This window comes from Lissotriton vulgaris, chromosome 10 (genome assembly GCF_964263255.1).
Source record: "Lissotriton vulgaris chromosome 10, aLisVul1.2, whole genome shotgun sequence".
NCBI classification, from domain to species: domain Eukaryota; kingdom Metazoa; phylum Chordata; class Amphibia; order Caudata; family Salamandridae; genus Lissotriton; species Lissotriton vulgaris.
The window spans coordinates 729,965,742-729,988,704 of NC_141698.1; positions in this window are offsets into that span (position 1 = coordinate 729,965,742).

Sequence of the window (22,963 nt, forward strand, 5' to 3'; positions counted from 1 at the left end):
GGTGGCAACTGGCAAAATGTCCAGATCCAAGGTAAGCTTTTTCCGGAGAGGCAGCACACAATTAAATGTCAAGCTTTTAGGAACAGAGCCTGACAAGAGTGACACATTACAAATGATCAGAGGCTGTTGTGGGTTTAAAACCAGGAGCTCCTTTTCAATCTTGGTTGACAGAAGATCAGCTGCCGGACCTGAGGGTTTACAATTAAGCAACTGATTAGCAAAATCAACAGCACTAAGAGTAGAAAAACAAGAAAAATATTTGCCAGAACCTGACAATGGAAAGACCGAAGAAGAGCACGAATTACTGGTGCATTAAAGTAGAGAAAAGTGGCTCAATTTAGTTCTCGAGAAAATTGGTGATGTGATTGTATTTAAGAACCGAAATAGAGGGTCTAGCTGCATAGGTAAATCCCTAAATTCTCAGATTGGGGCAATACCAGCTGCAGCCCCGTACTGGGCACTAAAGATGCAATTGGAAAAAAATAACCCACCATGCCAGTGCTTGAAATTAAAAAATTGAAGTGCAGGTAACCAATATCAGAGTAACTGCTTATTTCTGAGATGCGCAAGTACCCTTCAAGTGCAAGAATGTCCCCTCTGCTGAGAAGTGCTGGTACTCTCCCTTTAAAAATGTGCAGGCACTTAGGACCTGACAGTACCGGCCCATTTAAAGCAGAGTCCTTGGGATTCTTGGTGACTCGTTTGTAAACATCTTTTCCACTCCAACTTAAATTACTCGCTGAGTTGTCAGGAATGTCTGGAGCTTCATTCCAGACAACTCAGAGAACATTTGAGATCCCCCAAATCAGCTGAGTACCAAATGCACGAAGGGAAACAGTAACAAAGCGAGAAAGGGAGGGATTAAAAAAAACATAAAGCGACAGAAAGGTAAGAGTGGTGGAAGAAAGAGGCATGAGGTGGATATTATTCCCCAACCCTGGCATTCAGCATTGCATGCGGTGGGCTCCATATTAAAGCTCTTTGCCCTTGCAGTTATTTTTGTACATTAACCTCTGTCAATGGCTATCGAAATGGGTCGCAATGCAGGTGATAACCTGACTCCTTGCTCTAGTGTATGTGGTGCCAAGAATTGTGCTGTAACTGCTGTTCTAGTCTTTCAGAACCAGAACACCAAAGTAAAGTTGACATTTGAAGGAGCCTCTTCAGCCATTTCCCTCCCATGATTATAGATGTGCTCAGACAATAGCCCAGTTTCACTGAACTCTCTCTTGCCCTACGTGCACTGTCCTGTGAAAACATATCTGCAGAATCCCGACTCCTAATCCCACTCTGTAAGGCCCCGTCTGTATTTTAGACAATGTGAGGCATTGAGTTTCTGCCTCCAAATTGCCACTAATAGTTTTCTGACTTCGGGCGCATTAATCAACGGGTTTTATTTTTCTGAAAATGGGTCCACCCATGTCTGCGATGACTTTACATTGCACAACGATCTGTCATTATGAGATTTTACAATGCACCCCCGGGGCTATCCGAGATGTTATAATTAGAGTGCAAAGCACAAACTCGGTTTGCGACCAACTGTAATATCAGTAAGAAACAAATCGGCTTTCTTCGCGTCAGCCCGGCGCGTAGAAAAAAAAAAGAATGCCACCTTTGAAGATTTATGTCGTGAAAACAGAAACTTTGAAACTCAGATCAAAAGCAACATGTCTGTGTTCATTTCCACTGCGCCCGCCTGCCTGCTCTGAATGCCGTAGACTGTAATCAACCCGTTTCCAGCAAGTCATTATGTATTTAGGATTACTGTACAATTATATTTCGCTCCCCGGAGTGTTTCCGATGAATGCAGGCTAAGAGGCTGCAGAACTTAATGTACTGCTTGCAAACAAAAGGCCCAGTGTTCCTGCCTCTCTGGGCCCACGGAGGCCAGTGGCCCCTTCTTTACCGTGCCTCCAGAGGGTGTGGTCTTTGAAGCTCTTCGCGTCACCTTAGCACCGCCGGAAGTGGACAAACATTCGAAAGGAAGATGAAAGTGGAGGTGTGTTCGTCTATTGGTGGACCTTTGAAGGGACATCCATCATCTCCCCTGTGTCTGATAGCAGGGCGTTCACGGTGTAGATCCGGCAAAAACATTTCCTGGAAATAAAAACTGCCAATGTGAGAGATAATATCATTTTACGCTATACGACTGAAAAGAACTGCAACGCATCATTATACTGTTTGAAAGTGCTAATTAACATTAAATTAAAACCTGAGTAATGCACCACATGGTACAAAATAACAAACTGTGTAAACTGAACTTTACAAAGAAACCTGAGAAGTACCTTTGTTTTGTCACTACAAAAAAAATAATCAGTTTACATATGTTGTGCCAGTAGACGCTGACTTACAAAAGGACAGCATTACCTTAATACGTATAGGTACTTTTAAACTCTTATTAATCCTATTTGAAAATTAAATCATTGTTGTACTAACTTGTTTCTGAACTTCAAAGTGCAAAAAGTAGCTGTGACAACAAGTGCACAGCCCTGTGGGTGACATACAGATTGCATAGAGTCCTTTTGCACAACCATGAGCAATGTTTGTTTGATTCTTGACAATCTCTCCTTGCTAAAAAGTCTACCAATCGCTAAATGGAAAAAAAGCATTATGGCCCTCATTTATATACTGACACTAGACATAGTTCTTGTCAGGGGCGAAAGAGCACCCTTACTGCCAATATAATGATCTGCCACCAAATTTAGATGCGGGTGGACCATAGTTTGGCAACGATGGAGACTACCCCATCCCTTGCATTCTGATGGAGTAAAGGCAATTGGAGAAATGGCTATATGTTTACCTACCCAGTATAGATGGGCAGACATAAAGCTGTTTTTTACTGCGTGTCACTACCATTAAAACCCTGGAGGTAAGGGGCAGTTAAAAACTAAAAATGCAACCCCTTACCATACGAGATGGCTCTAATGGAGAGGGGAGCATTTTCTTTTTCTAAAAAAAAAATTAAAAATCCTGCTTCGGGATTTTCTTTTTGAAAATAAAACAAATATGTTTGATAGATGGCTCCCTCATGTTGACAAAGCTGTGCACCTGTCAATGCTTTAGAAATGAGCGCCGACTTTGTGATAATTTCTAAAGTTGGCCAGCTGGGACTGCGACAGGGCATTTATCTCTGCATGCCAAATTATAAATCGGCCTTTAAGTAACAACGAAATGTAATACCCTTGACCCACAGAAACCTTTTCATATTAAAGTTGCTCTTCCCCATCCCTTCCTGCACTTTCGAGGCACCAACTTTCCCTGAAATGTAATAATTTCTCTACCTCACTCTGTCTGTGGTGAAAGAAACGCATCAGCAATCCTCAAGGCGTCTCTTTAGCCCTTCCTCCCGCCTTATTGGCCGGCACCCCACTTGTAAAAGTGCAAAGCCACAAGTTTACTTTTTGCTATAATCTAACCTCTCTGCCTTATTTGCCCACCAGGATAACTCTGCACCACTCAATAATTATGCATGATTCTATCAAGGACAAGGTCACAAGTCAGATGACAGAGAGTGCCATTGAAAGTTGAATGAATACACTGCTAAAGCCCCATTATTAGTGTCCGTTTATGTTCAGTGGACCCAGTAACAACTGTTAACCACAGCTTTTGTAATTATGAGTTCTGTGAAAACACTGTCTTGTTTCTACTGGAGTTTTCAGTTGTCCAAAACAGCCAAAAACTCATAAGGACTCTGCTATGAGGAATGGAGAATTACTGGGTGAATCAAAACTAGATTCCAGTTTAACCAGTTTTTCCCCAGTTCACATTGAGACCTTTGGTTTCCACTCAGACTACTCACCAACACCATGCCACAACACACCACACCACCAGAGTTTATTGGTAATGTAGCCAGGGTGTTCCTGAGGCCCTGATTATGAGTTTGTGGTGGAGCGGTGGCACAGTGCTGCAAACTGTAGTCTGGCAGGCATGCTGCGTGATGGTCCCATTGTGGTGCCTCTCATAAAGACGCCGCTATGTGACAGAAGTACAAGGTTCCTGCACGACATGGACTCGAAAGTCTGTGCCTTGCAGGAACCTTTACGGATGCACACAGGGGGGCACATATTATGCCTCCCTGTGTGCATCCACATATGTTTGAGGTACAGGGGAGCCCTGTAGGGCACGCTTGGTTTCCTCTGCACCAGGATATAACCCTCGCATGTGCCTATTCAGCGGAGACCCCAGTCTCCATACTTACCGGCCCCCGCATTCTGCTGTTGCCAAAGGTGGGAAATAATGTCAGCCAACAAAACCTGGTATCATTAGTGGCCGTTGTTGGCCGCAGTTTATTAATAACCAAAGACATATTAATAACACAAACTGGTTTCAAGCAATCTTCCATTTTGCGAACATTACTCATCAATCATAATTATCAATCATAATTGGCATATTACACATTATGACACCCTCTTGTGATAGCGGGTGTCAGTCTCTTTGTGCCCTCCTTAGTTCGAAAATGGGGCTTGTACCCAAACCAGTTTGTTGCCAGTCTGTTGGTGCTCCAGTGGTTGGTTGACCACGCCCTTTGCGTGTTGCGGAGGGGAGCTTTCCAGTCGGGAGTTAGGTCCCCAGCTCGCTACCAAATTGCGCCCTGCCGTCCGGCCGGGTCTGGGCCGCGAGTGCCGTCTCCTCCTGTTACTCCCCTCCTTTATGCCGCCACGTCACCCTGCCGGCATTCAAAAGTGAGTGGCCATCCTCTTACACACCGCCCGCCGGTGTGTTTTCTTAGCCAACCAGTGTAGGATTTCCACTAACACCCTTTCCCTTATCCAGCACTGCGACTTTTGCTGTTCCTTAGGTGTGGGTGGGTGGGCTTCAGTCGTTGTTGCTGTCGCGCCGTTCTCCCAGCTCCTCGAATGCGATATGCTTCTGCTGGGAGGGCGGCGTCGCTTAAATCCTCCTGAGCCCTCCATGCAGGTCTCAGGTGAGTCCCCCTGATTGGGGGGTTCAAACAAAGCCAGGTTGACCATTGGGCGCCCTTTGGGGGCGCTCAGGTCAACAGGTCACGTCCGGTCGGGTGGCTGGTGCGCACCCCGCTTCCGCTGGTTCCTGTGCGCATCGAAGCACCCAGAACCAGTTTACCCCCGCTGGTGGCACCACAAGGGTTATGGCGCCGGCCTTCGAGCCTCCCCCACCCTTCGGGCGGGTGCGGCGGCCTCTGCAATAACCCTCGCATGTGCCTATTCAGCGGAGACCCCAGTCTCCATACTTACCGGCCCCCGCATTCTGCTGTTGCCAAAGGTGGGAAATAATGTCAGCCAACAAAACCTGGTATCATTAGTGGTCGTTGTTGGCCGCAGTTTATTAATAACCAAAGACATATTAATAACACAAACTGGTTTCAAGCAATCTTCCATTTTGCGAACATTACTCATCAATCATAATTATCAATCATAATTGGCATATTACACATTATGACACCCTCTTGTGATAGCGGGTGTCAGGCTCTTTGTGCCCTCCTTAGTTCGAAAATGGGGCTTGTACCCAAACCAGTTTGTTGCCAGTCTATTGGTGCTCCAGTGGTTGGTTGACCACGCTCTTTGCGTGTTGCGGAGGGGAGCTTTCCAGTCGGGAGTTAGGTCCCCAGCTCGCTACCAAATTGCGCCCTGCCGTCCGGCCGGGTCTGGGCCGCGAGTGCCGTCTCCTCCTGTTACTCCCCTCCTTTATGCCGCCACGTCACCCTGCCGTGCGGCATTCAAAAGTGAGTGGCCATCCTCTTACACACCGCCCGCCGGTGTGTTTTCTTAGCCAACCAGTGTAGGATTTCCGCCACGCCGCAGGGAGGCCCACGTCTCACTGCGGCTCCCCCCCCTGCACCTGGTTCGTGGCTCCCACCTTTCACCATATCTTTTCCTTTTTTTTTTTTTATATGCAACCTGCGAGTGACATTGCACCCCACAAGTTATCCCAAAACACCTTCATCCCCTTCTCGGATAGGTGTACCCCGTCTTGCCCATAGAGCTCCGGGCGGCCCGGGTGGATGAGGCCGTGCCGAATTGATTCCAGGCCATTGGCGAGGCAAAACTTGTGCATTGCCACATTTAGTTTCCTTCTTGCGTTGTCGACGGCCTTGTTGGAATCGGCCCCTCTCCAATGTTTCCTGCTGATCATTTCGGACCAGACTACCGTCGTGGGTCCCAGCCACGCTGCTGTCTTGGTGAGATCCCTTTGGATGGCTTGCCCGACTGCTTTTTGCCCTAGCCGGGTCAGGTCGTTGCCCCCAAGGTGGATGATCAGGACGTCGGGCAACCAGGCCGAATCTGCCATGAGGCCGTCCAGCGTCGGCAGTAGCTGCTCCCATCTCATACCTGGCTGCCCTATCCACCGGATGTACGTCGCTTTGGGCCTGTTTATGCTGCGGCCCCCCTGCCGCCACCAAGACTCCATCCGGGACACGAATGAGTGCCCCACCACCCAGACCAGCTGCGGGCGTCCCCCTGTCGAGAGAAAGCATTCTGTTAGGTGGCTTATCTGCGCACCGTGTGCATTTAGGAGAGGGAGGGGGGTGCTGTCACCCTGCCGTGCGGCATCCCAAGGCGAATCCCTCTCGTTCCCTCCCCCCCCCGTGGTTTTCTCTCTCTTTTTTCTTTTCTTTTTTTTTTTTTATATGAGGTGAGGGCGTATGTACGACTTGTACGCCCTGGAGCGCCATCTGCCCACTGCCTGGATCCTGTCCTCTGGCATGCCATGCTGCGCTGCCGAGGTCGCTGCGCCGATCCTGAAGGAGTGAAAGGCAAACGATGCCGCGCAATACCCGGCTTTACCCAAGCCTTGGCGCATTATGGCTGTAAACTGGAACTTACTCAGGTTCCTCCCGTCCTTATGTATGAAGAGAGGGCCCTCACCAGCCGGTCGAGCCCCCATGTTTCTTAAATAACCAGCATACCGCACAGAGCCCCGACTCTGGGATGCAGTGGAGACGTATCGTCGTCCCCCTCCTTGCCCTGTCCGTTTTGGACTGTCTCAACGTTAATTCGACTGCCCTCTCCATTGGTTTAATGTCTCTTGCCTGCAGGCATTGCTGCGCTGGGCCCGATTTGCTGGGGGCTACCAGCTCGCTGATACGGAATGCCCCGAAGAAGGCCGTTGTGAAAGCCGCCCTAAACAGCAGCAGCTCATATTTATCCGATATTAAGCCCGTGAGGGCTCCAAGGAGCTGGCCCAGCTTGGCAAAATCGATGGGACGCCTGTCGTCCTTCTTTCTACCTTCAACCCTCCTCCATCCTTTTAAGGCCGTCTTTAGATAGGCCGAGGTAGTGGGGTCCTCGCCTGTGTAAAGCCTGGCAAAATGGGCGATGGCGGACAAATGCGCCTGGGCCCACGATCTCGTTTTTCTCGACTCAAATGCCCATTGCACGAATTTCTCGACTGCTGTGCGAGTTTTTGCCCTGTCTTCCAGCGATCTTAGGCCCCCCACTCTCATTACCGTGCCCGCGTATGTCCTGTACCTTCTGTTGGCCTCTGCGGTAAGTGATTGCCCTATTAGCCATGATAAGTCTACTCCCCCAGGACCCAAAGGGACAATGGAAAGGGGGTCATCTCCTTGTCCGCCCCGGGCACCAGTTCTCTGAAACGTTTCATTTGGGCCCGTGAGAGCGCGTCTGCTGCTGAGTTCTCTGCTCCTGGCACGTGGCGTGCTTTCAGCTCCAGGTTCCCTTCCAGCTGTAATTTAATTAACCGTCGCATTAGCCTCAGCATGTCCGGGCATCTCGCTGCGCCTCTGTTAATGGCCTGTACTACTCCCATGTTATCTGACCAAAGCGTGAGTTTCAGGTTTTTTATTTTCTCGCTCCAAATGGTCAGAGCCACAATGATCGGGAACAGCTCAAGAAACGTGATGTTCCTTGTGAGCCCCTGCGCATGCCATTCATCCGGCCACTGGCTGGCGCACCAACTGTTTCCCAGGACCGCGCCGAAGCCAAGGCTTCCGGCCGCGTCTGTGTAAAGAGCTATCTGTTCGGTCATTACCCAACCTGCCCTCCAAATCAGCACCCCGTTGAAATCCTGTAGGAACTCGTCCCACACCTGCAGGTCCTGTTTCACGCCTGCGCTCAGCCTGATGTGGTGGTGCTTGTGGGTGACGCCGGCCGTTAGCCCTGTTAGGCGTCTTGAGAATACCCTGGCGGGCGGGATAACCCGAGCCACGAAGTTAAGTCTCCCTATCACTCGTTGGATTTCCCTCAGGGTGGCCTTGCTCCGACCCCGTAGCTTCGATACTTCCTCGCGAAATTTTTTCACCTTGTCGGGAGGCAGCCTGGCCGTTCCCGCTATAGAGTCCAATTCTATGCCCAGGAACGTGAGACTTGTGGTCGGGCCTGTAGTTTTCTCTTTTGCGAGGGGGACCCCTAGGGACCTAGATAGCTCCTCGAAGGCTGCCAATGAGCTTGCGCACACTGAGGACCCTGCCGGGCCTGTGAACAGGAAGTCGTCTAGGTAGTGCAGCTTTCCACCTTCCTAGTGCCGGTCATGCAGCGCCCATTCTAAGAAAGTGGCGAACTGCTCAAAGTATGCGCATGAAATTGCGCATCCCATGGGCATGGCCTTGTCAATAAACACGTCCTCGCCCCATTGGAAACCCAATAAATGGAAGCTGGAGGGGTGGACCGGCAATAGTCGGAACGCAGATTCAATATCGGCCTTCGCCATGAGGGCCCCTCTGCCTGTCGCCTTAACCAGCTCGATAGCGTCGTCGACTGACGCATAACTCACTGAGCAAGCTTCGGGGTCGATACCGTCGTTCACGGAGGAACCTTCCGGAAACGATAGATGGTGTATCAGCCTGAATTGACCTTGTTCCTTCTTGGGGACCACGCCTAGCGGGGAGATGACTATGCCCTCATGCAATTCCTTTGGGAGGGGGCCCTCAACTCTACCCAGTTTCAACTCTTTCTCTATCTTGGCGCTAACCACTTCGGGGTGTTGGCTTGCCGACTTCAGGTTACTCGCTCCCGCCGAGGGGAGCGGGCCCTGGAATGGAATAACAAAGCCTTGCTCGAAGCCCTCTACCAGTGATCTGGCCTCCGCTTTGTTCGGGTATTTGTTTGTTAATCTGCGCAGCTGTTGCGTAACAATGGGGGATCTGGCCAGCTGGCGCCTACAAATGTCCACCAGTCCCTGCCTTTCCCCTGCGTTGGGGCTAACGCTTCTTGCTCTTTTCTCTCTTCTCTCTTTTCGCTTCGTGCTTGGAACCTTTGCACGCAATGGTGGCGTGCTTGCCCCCGCAGCTAGCGCATGCGTGTTGAAACTTACAAGACGAGCCCCATGAGCAGTCCCCCGCCTCGTATCTCCAACAGATCGCCTTGGTTGCGGTTGGGGAGTACGATCTCCCGTTCGACTGCCTTTGATAAGAACCGCTCTTCCCCTTTTGGTAGGAGCTCCGAAAGGGCTGGTCGCTTTTTCCCGCCCAGGCCCTAACATCTTTGGCTGTGAGCATCTTGTGGATGAAACCCGAGACATCCTCCTCATTCCACTCCATTTCGGGGTGCCTCTGCATTTTTAATCTAAACCCTTTATCGTATTCTAACCAGGCATCCCCCGGGAACTGCCTCTGTGCTAGGTGGATATTGGCCTCGTAAAGCCACAAGTCAGCCGCGCAATGGGGGAACCTTTCCACTATAATGCACGCCATGATTCTAAAGGCATCTAACCAATTGTCGAAACTGCGCTCCTTTCTGGCCCCACGCCTTTCTCTCCTGTCCTCTTCCTTCCTGTCGCACGTGGTTAGATCAAGTCCCTCTAGCTGTATTTCGAGCAGCGAAAATATGTCAATGAATTCTTTGCGCCATATCCTCTCTTTCACCGCTAGGGGGATGAGACATGCCAAGCCGGTGGCTTTCGTAGTCAGGGACGCCGGACCAGGGGATGGCCTGATGTAATGATCGTTGACTACCCCACTCGGAGGCGGGCTGCCCGAAACGGGGCCGTAACCCCAACCGGGTAGTGGGGAGATTTGTTCCCCCTGGGTGGACAAGCTTACCTGTTCTTGCACTCTTGTCTGACGGGCCCACCCTGGGTCGAATATATGCCACGTGAGACCTGCCGCTTCCTCCGCGCGCTGCTCCCTAGGCCCTGGTACCCCCTGCCCTGTGCCATTAAGTAGCCTCGGCGCCAGCGATTTTAGACATTCCCTTACGATGTTGCTAATATGCTCACCCTTTTTCTTTTGGTCGGTGGTCTCGCTCTGGTCGCCGCCCTCTGGTCTCGGCGGGAGGGGTTTCTGCCGCACTTTCCTCGGAGGGTTCCTCTTCGATGTTCTCTTCATCGGCGTGTTTTTCAACTTCTTGGGTGCGGAAGGCCCTGGCTCTTCGTCCGCCTGTTCTACCGGTCTGTTCTCTTTCCCTTTGCCCAGGTGGGGGTGAAGCCAGTCGTCGCCGTGGATGGCCGATAACTCTCGGATCTTCAACAGCACCTCTGCCATCTCGTCCGGCTGGCCTTCCGACATGTCGTGAGTCCCTGCGCACTGGTGTGTGGCTTCTTGGTTTCCCGTGTCTGCGTCAGGCCGTCAGCTGGAGGCACAGCTAGCTGCGTGTGCTTAGCCCGGGCTCTGAGCTTGCTGCGGTTTTTACCTGCTGCTGCTTCGGGGGAGCTGGCACGGCGCGCCGCGCTCCGTAAGGCGTCCTCGGTGATGACGACCTTGGTCTTCAACTGGAGCCTTGCCGTCTTCCTCTTCGTCCTTCGCTGCGTCGCCTCTCTTCCTCTTCAGTCGTTGTTGCTGTCGCGCCGTTCTCCCAGCTCCTCGAATGCGATGTGCTTCTGCTGGGAGGGCGGCGTCGCTTAAATCCTCCTGAGCCCTCCATGCAGGTCTCAGGTGAGTCCCCCTGATTGGGGGGTTCAAACAAAGCCAGGTTGACCATTGGGCGCCCTTTGGGGGCGCTCAGGTCAACAGGTCACTTCCGGTCGGGTGGCTGGTGCGCACCCCGCTTCCGCTGGTTCCTGTGCGCATCGAAGCGCCCAGAACCAGTTTACCCCCGCTGGTGGCACCACGAGGGTTATGGCGCCGGCCTTCGAGCCTCCCCCACCCTTCGGGCGGGTGCGGCGGCCTCTGCAATTTATGGCGGTGGAACCACCATGAAAAGCCTGGCTGAGAAGAAACTTGTTGTATGCTTGGCAGGCCCATGTGCCAAGCATATTACGGCCTCTGACTGCCACTCCTATGCCAGGGAACAGCGGTTCCCTGGCAGAGTCAGCAGTCCCAGGGCCCAAACTCCTGAGTCTTAACTGGGCAGGCGGACCATCGGCTGGATCTGCCACGGCTGCGCCACCATGAGTCTAACAGTCCTTGGACCGCCAGACTCTTAATAGGTCCCTCAGAGAGCACGAGCTGGGGGCACTCGTGTTGAGGTACTTAAATAGCCCTCCCAATGTAATATCTGTCATTTATGTTTCCTTAACTAAAGAAACAGGTAAAACAAGCCTTAATGGTATCAAAGATTAAGCCACCCAGTCCCAGGGGTCTGATATAGGTCTATTAATTATGTGAATTCCTTTTTGTATGTAAACTTCACTATTAAAGATCTACTCCATTAGTTTAATAATATTTTATATTGCCTGTTGGCTGCGGTTTCCCTTATAGAAGGTAACCAGTATGCCAAAGGGCCCATCACTATTAACGAACAGTTAAAGAGTAGCCAACAGACAGAGATATTCTGCCCTGTGGATCATTCATGTACCCAGGCGAGAGATGCTTCTTAATTCACTTGCACCCTTCAGGGATTGGTGGATAGCAGCACAGGAAACTGTCCTGTCAGAGGCTTTCTATATAGGGAGAGTGTATGTGCACGCTCATAAGAATGAGTTTTCAGCACTTTGTAGGAGTTCATAAACACTTGCACTCACAGAGAGCTGCATTTGCAGGGGACTCTGATGCAGCAGGTTCTCAGCTAAAGCTGACCTCGGCCTTCAGAAGTGCCATGCTCTGTCTTTTTATCCAGGTTGATTCTCCCAACATACATTTGTGAGAAAGACCACTGGAACTATACGATTCTGTTGCAGCTGCTCTTTTAGGATATTTATGGATTGGGCGCCTTTGCCACATAAGCCATCATCTACTGCATAATCTACAGATTTTAAGAAAAAAAACGTTTCTAGCTCAAACAGATCAAAAGTTACTAAAACACGGAGATGCGTTTGCGTGCAGCAGAAGGCCTGTCACAATGATGAATTGGTCATCTTTCAGTTGCTTATTTCTGTATTTTGTTGTTAAACTGGTACTAAAGAGGTGAAATACTTGCCCAGATAGCATCACCATGTGTAAAAATTATAAATGATGACGTTTTACTATAAAAAAATTCCACATAAGGCCACATAATTTGCCTTCTTCTGACACATCATTTAGTCAACCCTGCCACATAATTTGGTGCTCACCTGCCGCAGGCATTCCAGTGGCCTTGCATATTCCCTATAATATTTCTGGTGTATCAGCAGGCTATGCTTTATTCTGTTTGCCAATTTTGTACAGTCCTTCGTGCAACCCAAATGCCGCTTCGAAGCATGGGACTAAACACCTGTCGTCCCTGTCATTGCCCAAGTAGGCTACCTCTACACTTTTCAGCATATGCATTAACTCAGGCATTGTTCTCCTTAAGGAGATTGCGCAGCAAGTGCCATAAAGAAACGCACATATCCCTTCTGCTCTGGCATAGCGCTGAAAACTGTATAATGACACATGTCCTCGAGTGAATTACATTTGCATAATCCATCTGGGATTGAGCATAGCCTTGAATGTAGCGTATCTATCGCACAGAACAAAAAGCGTGTTGGCATAACAATCACGGTTATCTGGAATGACACAGATTAAAGGTAATCCAACTAAATTCCTACATTCTTGACAAGCACACTCAGAAGAGGCAGCTCCCAGCAGTAGAACTTTGGCTGTGCCCGTATTTTGAGCTAACATAGTTTCTTGGATTCACTGGTAGAATCCAGAAGGCAAGATCCTTTCCCCCCCTGCTATTCTCTTCTATTAGGACCATTATCGGTACGTCATCAGCATATAGTTGATAGTTAAGTCCCAAGGCCATAACGACCTTGGCAAGTGGTAGCTTGTACCCATTAAAACACAGGATCAGCAGAGCCATTAGGTCTCGCCTTTATGAGTGCCAACCTGTTACCTTTGCCAATGTCTGTTTACATTGGCCCTCTGTGCACATTCATTTTTTGTTTTTAACTTACCATTTCGAAATATTCTACAAACAAGTTGTCATTATAAAGTCATATTAGCCAGCATGGCTACCCATGCATCATGATACATGCATAAGCATGCATCGTGATACATATGTGTGCCTGTGTTGCAACATATGCACACACATGCGCACATGGTGATACTTTTGTAATGGTAACTATTACTTTTGCAAGACATCCACCTAATGCACGAATGCTTGCTCATGCAACATATGTGCCTTGAAGCCGCGGTAGCCATTGTGGCTTTCTTTAATTTATGGTTTGGGTTGGCAAACTAAATATGAAATGAAACTGAGCAGGAGAAAGTAAAAGTGAAGCAAATGACGCAACAGCACCTTGCAGTTTCTGGGCTCTTGGAAAATAAATAAGTAGATTAAAAAGAAAGAAAATGAGTGGATATCCATGATAGTCAATGTATAAAGCCGGCTAAACCTTAACTAATGGATAAAAGGTGCTGTCCCAAATCCCCTTTCTGTACCAGTATGTTTGTGTATATATATATGTGTGTATTACATTTTGTGTTGTCTGTTGTTTGTGGTGTGATGACGTGCTCTTGCCATACAGCTAAAGTTGTCTGAAGGTGAAAATCAGAAAAGTCTCACAATCCTTCTCCTTTGCACTTTTACTTCATGGGATATTTCATTAGGACATTTTAAAGAACCATACTCAGAAGTTATAATAGCACCATTATCTTTTCAGGCAATGTGATGGGAAAGGAGGGAGAATAGTCTTTTTTGGTCAGGTAGTGCAAGGAGCGAATACAGACTCTTCCTAAGGAAAGAGTAATGGCATGATGAAAGCAGCCAATTATATATCTGTAATTTTCACCCCAAAACCTCAAAATTAGCTTTCAAACAGGACCACATATGCCACCCATCAAAATTCACTTCATCATTAATGTTGTGTAGTTTCTTCACACTATTGTAGATGTAATTGATCGAATTATGTACACTCAAGGAGACATTTTGTATTCATTATCTCCATTCTGACGTCACATATTACATCACTCATGACATGGTCAGTGACATCACTCATGACATCACTGATGACACCATCCTTGTGACAGAGTGACAGACCTCCTTTCAGTGTAATGTAACCCTTGAAACACATATTCAAAAATAGAAACTAAAATGTACAAAAAAATGGAGATACCCATACCAGTTACAACAACCAATTCAGTAATTCCACCATCTATATACACATCCACTCATTCACCAACAGTTCTATATAGTCACTCATACATATTTATTTTTCAGAAAGACACACATTCACTGGATGGTGTCATCAGTGATGTCATGAGTGATGTCACTGACCATGTCATGAGTGATGTAATATGTGACGTAATCAGCAGTGCATTGCAGGCGCGCAAGTTATAGTGAGTCCAACTAACTATAACGTGGGAATTTCAATGGTTTTATGTCAGTAAAATTTCCAGCTAACTATAACTGGTATCAAATCTATTGTTTTTTCAGTGAATATATATATATATATATATAGCATTGAAATATATATAAATATATACAATATATATAAATTATTGAAAGTATAAATATTCCTCATCCGGACGCCCAACACTTCTGCTTGAGCTCTGGGACATAAAGACTTGTGTTCCTGGATATACATGAGGCACTCTGAACCGGATGGAAAAAGACACACATTTTGAGGGAAATAGCAACCTGTATCAAGGGGAATTCACAGTAATCAAGCAGTCATGACCAGTGACTATTCGAATAAAGATGTTTTGAAAAAGTGATGATCGATAATCTATTACAGTTTACCATTCAGTACTCTATTTCGTGTGGAAGGTGCAAGAGAGGTACATGCACAAGATTTGTAGGATTAGTATGGAGCAAACACCACGTTGATTACTGAATGCTACTAATTCGGACACAACAGATTGGATACAATTAACAAGACAAGACGATGAACTACTGTGGCGGATGGGATGAAAACACAGGCACTTTTGATGGGGTTAACGAGGGTTTTATTTGTCTTAGGGTTCTTTTCTTGCGTATACTCAGCCTATAGTATGGTAAGGTGGTCTCGGATTCTCGTCGGGCTTCTCTCAGTTGTCTCCTCTTCTCTCTTCACTCGCTGCCTCTTCTCCTCCGGTAATGTAATACACTGTGTTCCACACATACGTTTGTGTGTTTATATAAATAAATATTTATAAATAATAATAAAAATTAGTATGATCCATTTACTTTACAACATATTCATTTTATACATTAAAATATTTAACATTTACATCTTTAAACTGTACATATCATTAAAACATAATTTTTGTATTTCTTTTTTACACTTTGTTTTTGGATATATTTGTCATTTCCATTATTAGTATAGGAACACACATTTGTGGTAAACAATATTTTTGACACACTATTTTTGTCAACGATATTATTTACCACAATATTGTGTCATTGATGCAATTGATATACTAGACCATTAATTCCCACAGGACAACAATAAGCAGTAAATAGCAGTTGGGAATTGCTCACAGTAATGCCTAGTGTAATAACATAATCTATTGAACAGAAAAGCAGGAATTGTTAATGGAGGAAACCATGGAATGTGTTGAGCCACTATTATAGGACTCTAGAGAGACATGTCTTAACACAGACTAAAATATGTATTCAGAACGGTTCACTCAAATCATCTCTTTTTTCATTTTTATATATGTTGAGTCAACCGTGTTATCTGTGCCACTTGGGGGGATGGGTTCTAATCTGATTTAATGGCAAGGTACGGATGCTTAGCAATGGAAAATATGTGATAGCAAGTCATAACTTTTTGCATAGTATGTGTTACTACTCCACTCCCAAGATACCTTGAAGTAAATAGAAATGTTTTCATAATTTTTATTATCGTGAATTTTATTATTAAAAGTTACAATTACAGTAAATGTGATTATATAAATTGATAATAATTATAATAGTAATTATGATTATATTAAATACACCAACCTCAATGCAGGTGCTGTGAAAAGATAATGTATGACAGCTGAATACAGAACCACCTTTTTGTGTCGGATAAGGGAAATGATTCGTAACAAAGATCAGGTCTTACTCACTCAGACCTACATAAGTCACAAATTGAAAAAGATGAAGATATTGTTATGAGAGCTGTTAGTTTACCTAAAAGTTGGATAAACCCATTTGTTGGGATACATGATCTAATTAGTCTCTCCACAGCAAAAAAGGCATCTCAAGACATAGTATCCTACATAATGGAGCCTCATGAATTAGGCGAACAGTGCTATACAGACTTTAAGCTTGGGCGACTTGAGAATAATCCACCTATTAGGAAGTTTCATGACCCAATGAAAATGAACAAACAAAAAACCTTCACTAACATTTCCAAGAAGAAGGCAGTGAACAGCAATGGCAGGACAATCATCATGAAAGCAGACAAAGTACTATTTGGTTGAATATTGTGACAGCACATAATCAGATCCTTCAAATGGCTGATGTACTCTCTCATCCCTTAGGACCTTTACCATGGGCTTTAGTAACTCCAGAAGGTCTGTTGTGTAAGACAAAAATGCTGATTTACCAACACGCTTGCAGAAAAACGTTACTCCTGCCGAGTAAAAAAAAACTGGAAATTCAGCCACGCTAATTGATGGTAAGGTTCAAGTTTAAGGAGAGAAATCACACTTTGGTGAGGTGGCTACGTCTGTTTTCGCCAAGGCTTTGTGGGAAGGAAAGAGGAGTCAAAGAATCAATGTTATGTTTGATACATACAATGAGATATCTACTAAGAACACAAAAGGACAATCAGAGGGTAAGAACTGAGGCACCAGTTACAGAGCAGCTCACCTTCCCAGATTGTCAGAAAGTGGAGGAAATTCCTAAGCCATGTAAGGAATAAAACAACTCTCATTGCATTTCTTGTTAACGAATGGAGGAAACCAGAGTATTTTGCAAAACTTGTGAATAAAATACTGTTCACAAACTGTGAAGATAAATGCTACAAAACCACATCTGAAGGGAGCCACGAAGTGTCCAATCTCAACAGTATACATGAAGAAGCAGGTGGTTGTTTGTTGCTGCATGCTACACACAGGTGGTTGTTTGTTGCTGCATGCTACACATGCTGCTATTGAGGGTAATAGGGCAGTAATTATAAGCTCAGATTACTCCGATGTGTTTATTACGTGTTTGGGATTCCATGACAGAATCATGGCTAAATTATTTCTGGAATATGGCACTAAAATACACCTGCGAGTACTTGACATTGGGAAAATAGCTTCAACTCTTAGTGATAATGTTTGTCGAGCTATGATAGATCTCCATACATTTACCTGAAGTGACACAGTAAGCGCATTTGCGGGAAAAGGAAAAGTAACTGCATTCAAAATCCTGTCTGCCAACAGACATATACATGAAACATTTTCACAGCTTGGAGACAAATGGGATCTTTCTAACGAACTAATGGACAAATTGGAGCAATTCTTGCACTTGCTATATGTGAATGACTTGAGATATCCCTAATTCTGTACAGAGAAGGTTGAAATAAACAGTCATCAACTTCCACTTTGCAGGAACTGTCTTAAGAAACATGCCGAACTTGTGAATTATTAAACTGCTATAAGCAAGAGATGTCTTCTAAATGATCCACAGACACCTAGTCCAATTGAAAGAGGGTGGAAGTTGAAAAAACATGGGGGAGCAGAACAACTGGTAGTGGACTGGATGGAAGGGCAGTCAGCACCTCAGGCTGTGTTAAATCTAGTAGCTTGCAACTGCATTAGAAACTGAAAACTACCTTTAATTTGGGGGGCGAAGATCTTATAAAACTCTACAAGAATGCCATCAAGGCCTGCAGCTTTCCCATCAGGGATGCTGAAAAGAGATTCCATAATTTCATCACAGGTCGGAGTTATATCTAATGCATCGATATTGTCTGAACTGAGCCATCCGAGAACAATTTCGCTGAGATAGCTATCAATCTCACTTTCTAGTGTGTTACTAGCACAATGGTTTTCTTCAGTGTATAGCTTGGTATAAAATTCCTGGAATCCTTTCCGTATGAGATCAGGATCGTTAGTCTCGCTCCCTGAGGGAAGTTTTATTGTATGTACCTCATTACTAGTCGCCTGTTGCTGAGTCCTGATGGCCAAATGATGTCCAATGCTGTCGCTACACTCATAGCTTTTCTCGCGTGAGCTTTCCCACTTGGTTGCGGTTCTTTCCGCAAAGACTGCCCCGGTCTCAGCCTTGGCTAAAACTACTTCCTTCTTTATATTTTCAATATCTTGCCCTGATTGGATTAGTTGGGTCAGCTTGGATTCGGCGATCTTTAATTTCCCCTGTAGGTTACTGATTAGAAGCTTCTCTTTTTTATTTTTATGGACTGAAAACCTGAGGGTCTCCCCCCGGACCCCTGCTTTTAACGCATCCCATACATTCATTAGGGAGGCGGAGCCCATGTTTATCTCTAAAAATTCTTGAATCCATCCTTTCATATGTGTTTGGTAATTATTGTCTTGCAAAAGGGCTTTCTCAAAGCTCCATGTGGACACTTCCTTACATTTTCCAAGCCCCTTGATGTTAATTATGAGGGGATTGTGATCAGACATGAAGCGGGGAGCAATTTTGATGGTGCAGTTGTTGATAAGTGATGAAGAAACAAAGAAGTAGTCTAGCCTGACTAAAGACTGATGTGGGGCAGAGAAAAAAGTGTAGCCAGGCTGCGTTGGATTTAGTCTGGCCCAAGTATCTCTAAGTCCATGTGTCTAGGCAAGGTTGGCAAGAGCTTGAAAGACCAAGAGTTTCCGCCCTTTGTATCTCCAGTTGCTATCAGTCTCCCAGTTGCAAGGCAAGTGTATATTGAGGTCGCCACACAGGATGATGGGAGTGGGCCAGTGCGCTAGTTCCCCTGAAACCAGGTTAAGGACCCCTGGATCGTCTGAGTTGCTTCCATAAATTGAGCAGAGAGTAAAGGGCGGGCTGTTATTTAGACGGCACTCAATTATGGCCCACCTGCCTAGCGGATTGGATTTGGACCGGGGAGCATTACAAGAAAGCCTTCTGTCCGCCAAAATACCGACCCCCTTAGTTTTAGCACCCTGTGTAGTGGCCCCCAAGACTTTAAACCCCAAGGTGTCTAATAAATGCCACTGAGAGCATTCAATGTGAGTTTCTTGGAGGCAATTAATGTCTCCTCCCAAGGATCTTAATCCTAGAGCAAAATGCAAGTAAAAAACAATGGAAAAAGGAGGAAAAGATCTACTGTAACTTATCTAAATAGGAGACAATTAATTCACCTATTTCTATGCCATTTAGTGCACTTAGGAAAAATCCAATTTATACCACCCCATCACTCATGCACAGGGACTAGATTACAAATTTTTTATTATTTTTTGTAATCACTAAACTCATATCTCTTTGTTCTTTTTTTCTTTGTAACAAACATCAACAAATAATTTTATACACAAGCTTTTTGTACAACATATACCATCATATACATCACTATATACACACCTATATACAACACATCCACAATAAATTGACCAATGAACAAAATCATAACACAAAAACACAAAGACTTGTACGATTTACACCCTCCAAAATATTTCAGCAAAGGCTGAGTGCCCTCCCATTCACTCAGCATGAGCCCGCCGCAATAAAGGAGATTTCAAAAGTTTCAAGTGGCTAGTGACCTTTTGAGTAGGAAGACAATTCTTGGTGGCAGCAAAAGATTATAATTCAGAAAAGGGGGTGGTGATGAACAGAGTGTCTGAATTAAGCAGACCACTCTTACCCAGTCCAAAGATCAGGGCTTGATCCATCACCGTTTTTTAGCTCACTGCACCATCCCAGCTCAGAACTTGGCTATATGCAAATTAGTCTGACCCTGGCCCAGTGCATCATGGGAACAGGGCAGACCAAACTACCAAGCCAATTCTTTTACTGGGAAGGAAACAAGCTACCGGGGACCGGTTTCTGGCATTTCAGCCGTCTTCGGCCCGGCTTGCTTGAATCCTGATTATAGCTATATTGAGCAGAGGTACTATAGCCCACTATAACCCGCTGTCGGGGACAGTACCATTGGAATAAGATTAGTGTTCATTGAGACAGAGACAGTGTCTGAGAGAGAGAATTATCCTATAAAAAGGTAAGAATGTTTAAGAGAGGACAAGATGTAGGATTTTTCATCTGTTCGTTTTCTTCGACTTCAGCTCTTCCAGGTATTCCCCTGCTTTCACTTTGGATAAAAAGACCTTGGAAGTCCCGTTGATGATTACTTTGAGCCTTGCAGGATTCATTAGGTAGACCTCAGCCCCCTGTTGCTGGAAAGGTGAAATCAGCTGTCTCAAACGCCATCTTCGTTCTACTGTCTGGTGGCAGAAGTCCGGCTTGGCAAAGAATGTTATCCCGTTAGCCCCCCTCTTGGAGTTAGAACAAGCCTTGTCGTAAATCAGCTGTCTGAGAAGGAAGTTTCCAAAATAGACGAGGAATACCCTTGGCTGAGCCCCAGCCGCGTCGCGGCTATGGTGTTGCAGTCTCTGGTTGAAGGGGAAGCGGTGTGCACTCTGCACTTCCCGGTCCCAGTCCCAGCCCGGATGGTCTGGGAAAGAATCTTGTAGTAACTTGACGATGAAGCGCCTTGGATCATCCCCCTCTTTCCCTTCTGGAATGCTAAGCAGGCGGAGGTTGTTCCTGCGCTGGCGGTTTTCCTGCTCCTCCATCTTGGTCATCAAGTCAATGAGACAGGCAGTGTGTGATTCCCCCTGTTTCTTAATGGCCAGGGATTCAGTTTCAAGGTGCTCCGTGCGTGCTTCCACCATGGTGACCCGGTCGTTGATTTCGGTGCAGGTTTTGTTCAACCGTCTTAAGCCTCCCTGGAGCTTCTTTGCAGCAGTTTTAGCAACACGATTGTCAGCCCGAACCTCTTAGTGAAACTCTTTAATGGAGGCTAGTATCGAGGCTAGGGATGGTTCAGTTGTATCCGCCTGCAAGTTTTTAGAGCTCCCCCATAGGGTTACATTGAGATCGTCTTCATCAGGGAGGTATGACATCTGAGAGTCCGAATAATCCCATTTCAGCTGGCTACGGCGCTTGCTCTTGCTTCTAGGTTTCTTGGGGCGCAGGACAGTGTCTGTATTTCTATGGGACACCTCACTATCTCCTTCGCTGGCATCTTCAGATCCACCATCGCCAGAGGAGGTAGGTGTACTGTCTGAGACTGAGTAGAAGTGCTCGACCCCTGCCTTGGGGGTCCAGGGGTTTTGAGAGCCGGGGGGACAACTAAGCTTTGAATGACATTGTTTGTGTCTGCCAGCTGTGCAGCTAACGTGATGGATGGAGTGCCAGGGCTACCATTGCTGGATCTGTTGTCCTGCCCCAGTGCGTGCACCACAGAGGGGGGCTGGGGTGGAGGTAAGGCTGCTGGATGTACTGTATCCCAAACGGGTTGATCGCCAGCAAATACCAGGGAGGGGGCGTCTTGGGTCGGGGTGGCTTCAGTAGTTTCAGCAGAGGTACCGTCTCTAACTAAGCCAGTATTAGTTATGCTAGTTCCGTTAGGTCTGCTTTCTGCTACGCTGCCTGCTTGCAGTGTTCCTGGCTTAATACTCCCAAGGGGTGTATGTTCAGTAATAGCCACACAAGTCTTAGTTTTAGCATTGGCATTAGTGGATTGGTTTTTGGCACCCAGGAATAATTTCGCCAAGGGGATTTGAGAGGTGTCAGGGTGTTTAGAGTCTCTAGGGAAAGTTCCCCCTCCCGCTTTGCCCAGCATTTTTTTCTCAACATTGACCTCTGACCTCAGTTTAGAGGTGCCTTCAGTGACGATTGCAGCTGCAGTGTCTCCCGGCGTTTTCGCCTTTCCTCCTCTCTGTGGCCCCCGGGCGTTCATAGATGGAGAGATCGATGTCCAGCCAAAGAAGAATCCGTAGGAGGCAGCAGATGCGGCGGATGCAGCCTGGAGTGGGGAGAAGGTCACAGCCGTGGCAGAGTGAAGGATGGCCCTTACGAGCGAGTCGAACAGAGTTGTGGAGAAACCCAATAGGGCCCAATGAGTTATCCCCCTAGCGCTCAATTGTGGCCGAGGAAAATCCTGTTCGCCGAGTAAGCACACCTGCTGCAGCGTTCTCGTGTGCATCTGTGTCTTCCCTCTGCGCGCTCCAAAAACCAGCATAACCATACGCGGCGCAGGGCTGCTAGCCGAGCATCCCGCGTCCAGCGTGAGCGGCGTGAGCGGCCGAGCAGCGAGAACTCACACTGACTCCATCTTGCTCCGATATCTTTGTGGAGGTGGTCACTTCTATCTTCAGCGGGGTTCCCCCCCGGCCTCTTGGTCCAAGGCCAGAATAGCAATATTTCAAAAAAAGGACAAATCTCCACTAGAGATGAGATCCTACAGGCCTATCACTCTCATTAACTGTGACTAAAATTTTTTTCCAAAGTACTAGCAACCAGAATTTCCACTGAGGCTGAGTCCCTAGTCTCAGACTGGCAGCATGGGTTTATTCCAAAAAAGGGCACAACGGAGCATGTCAGGTGGGCCATTACCCTATTCGACGCCGCACAAGCAGCTGGAGACCCGATGTCATTAACACTGCTCGACGCTGAAAAAGCCTTTGACCGGGTCTCCTGGCGATTCTTGTGGGCCGTCATGAATAGGATGGGCTTTGGGCCAAAACTTATGCAGGCAGTTCAAGCCCTTTACCTCAACCCTAAAGCCTGTGTATCCATTAATGGGCAACCCACTGAACAATTTGACATCTCCCGGGGCACCAGGCAGGGCTGCCCTTGCTCCCCTCTATTGTTTGCCCTCT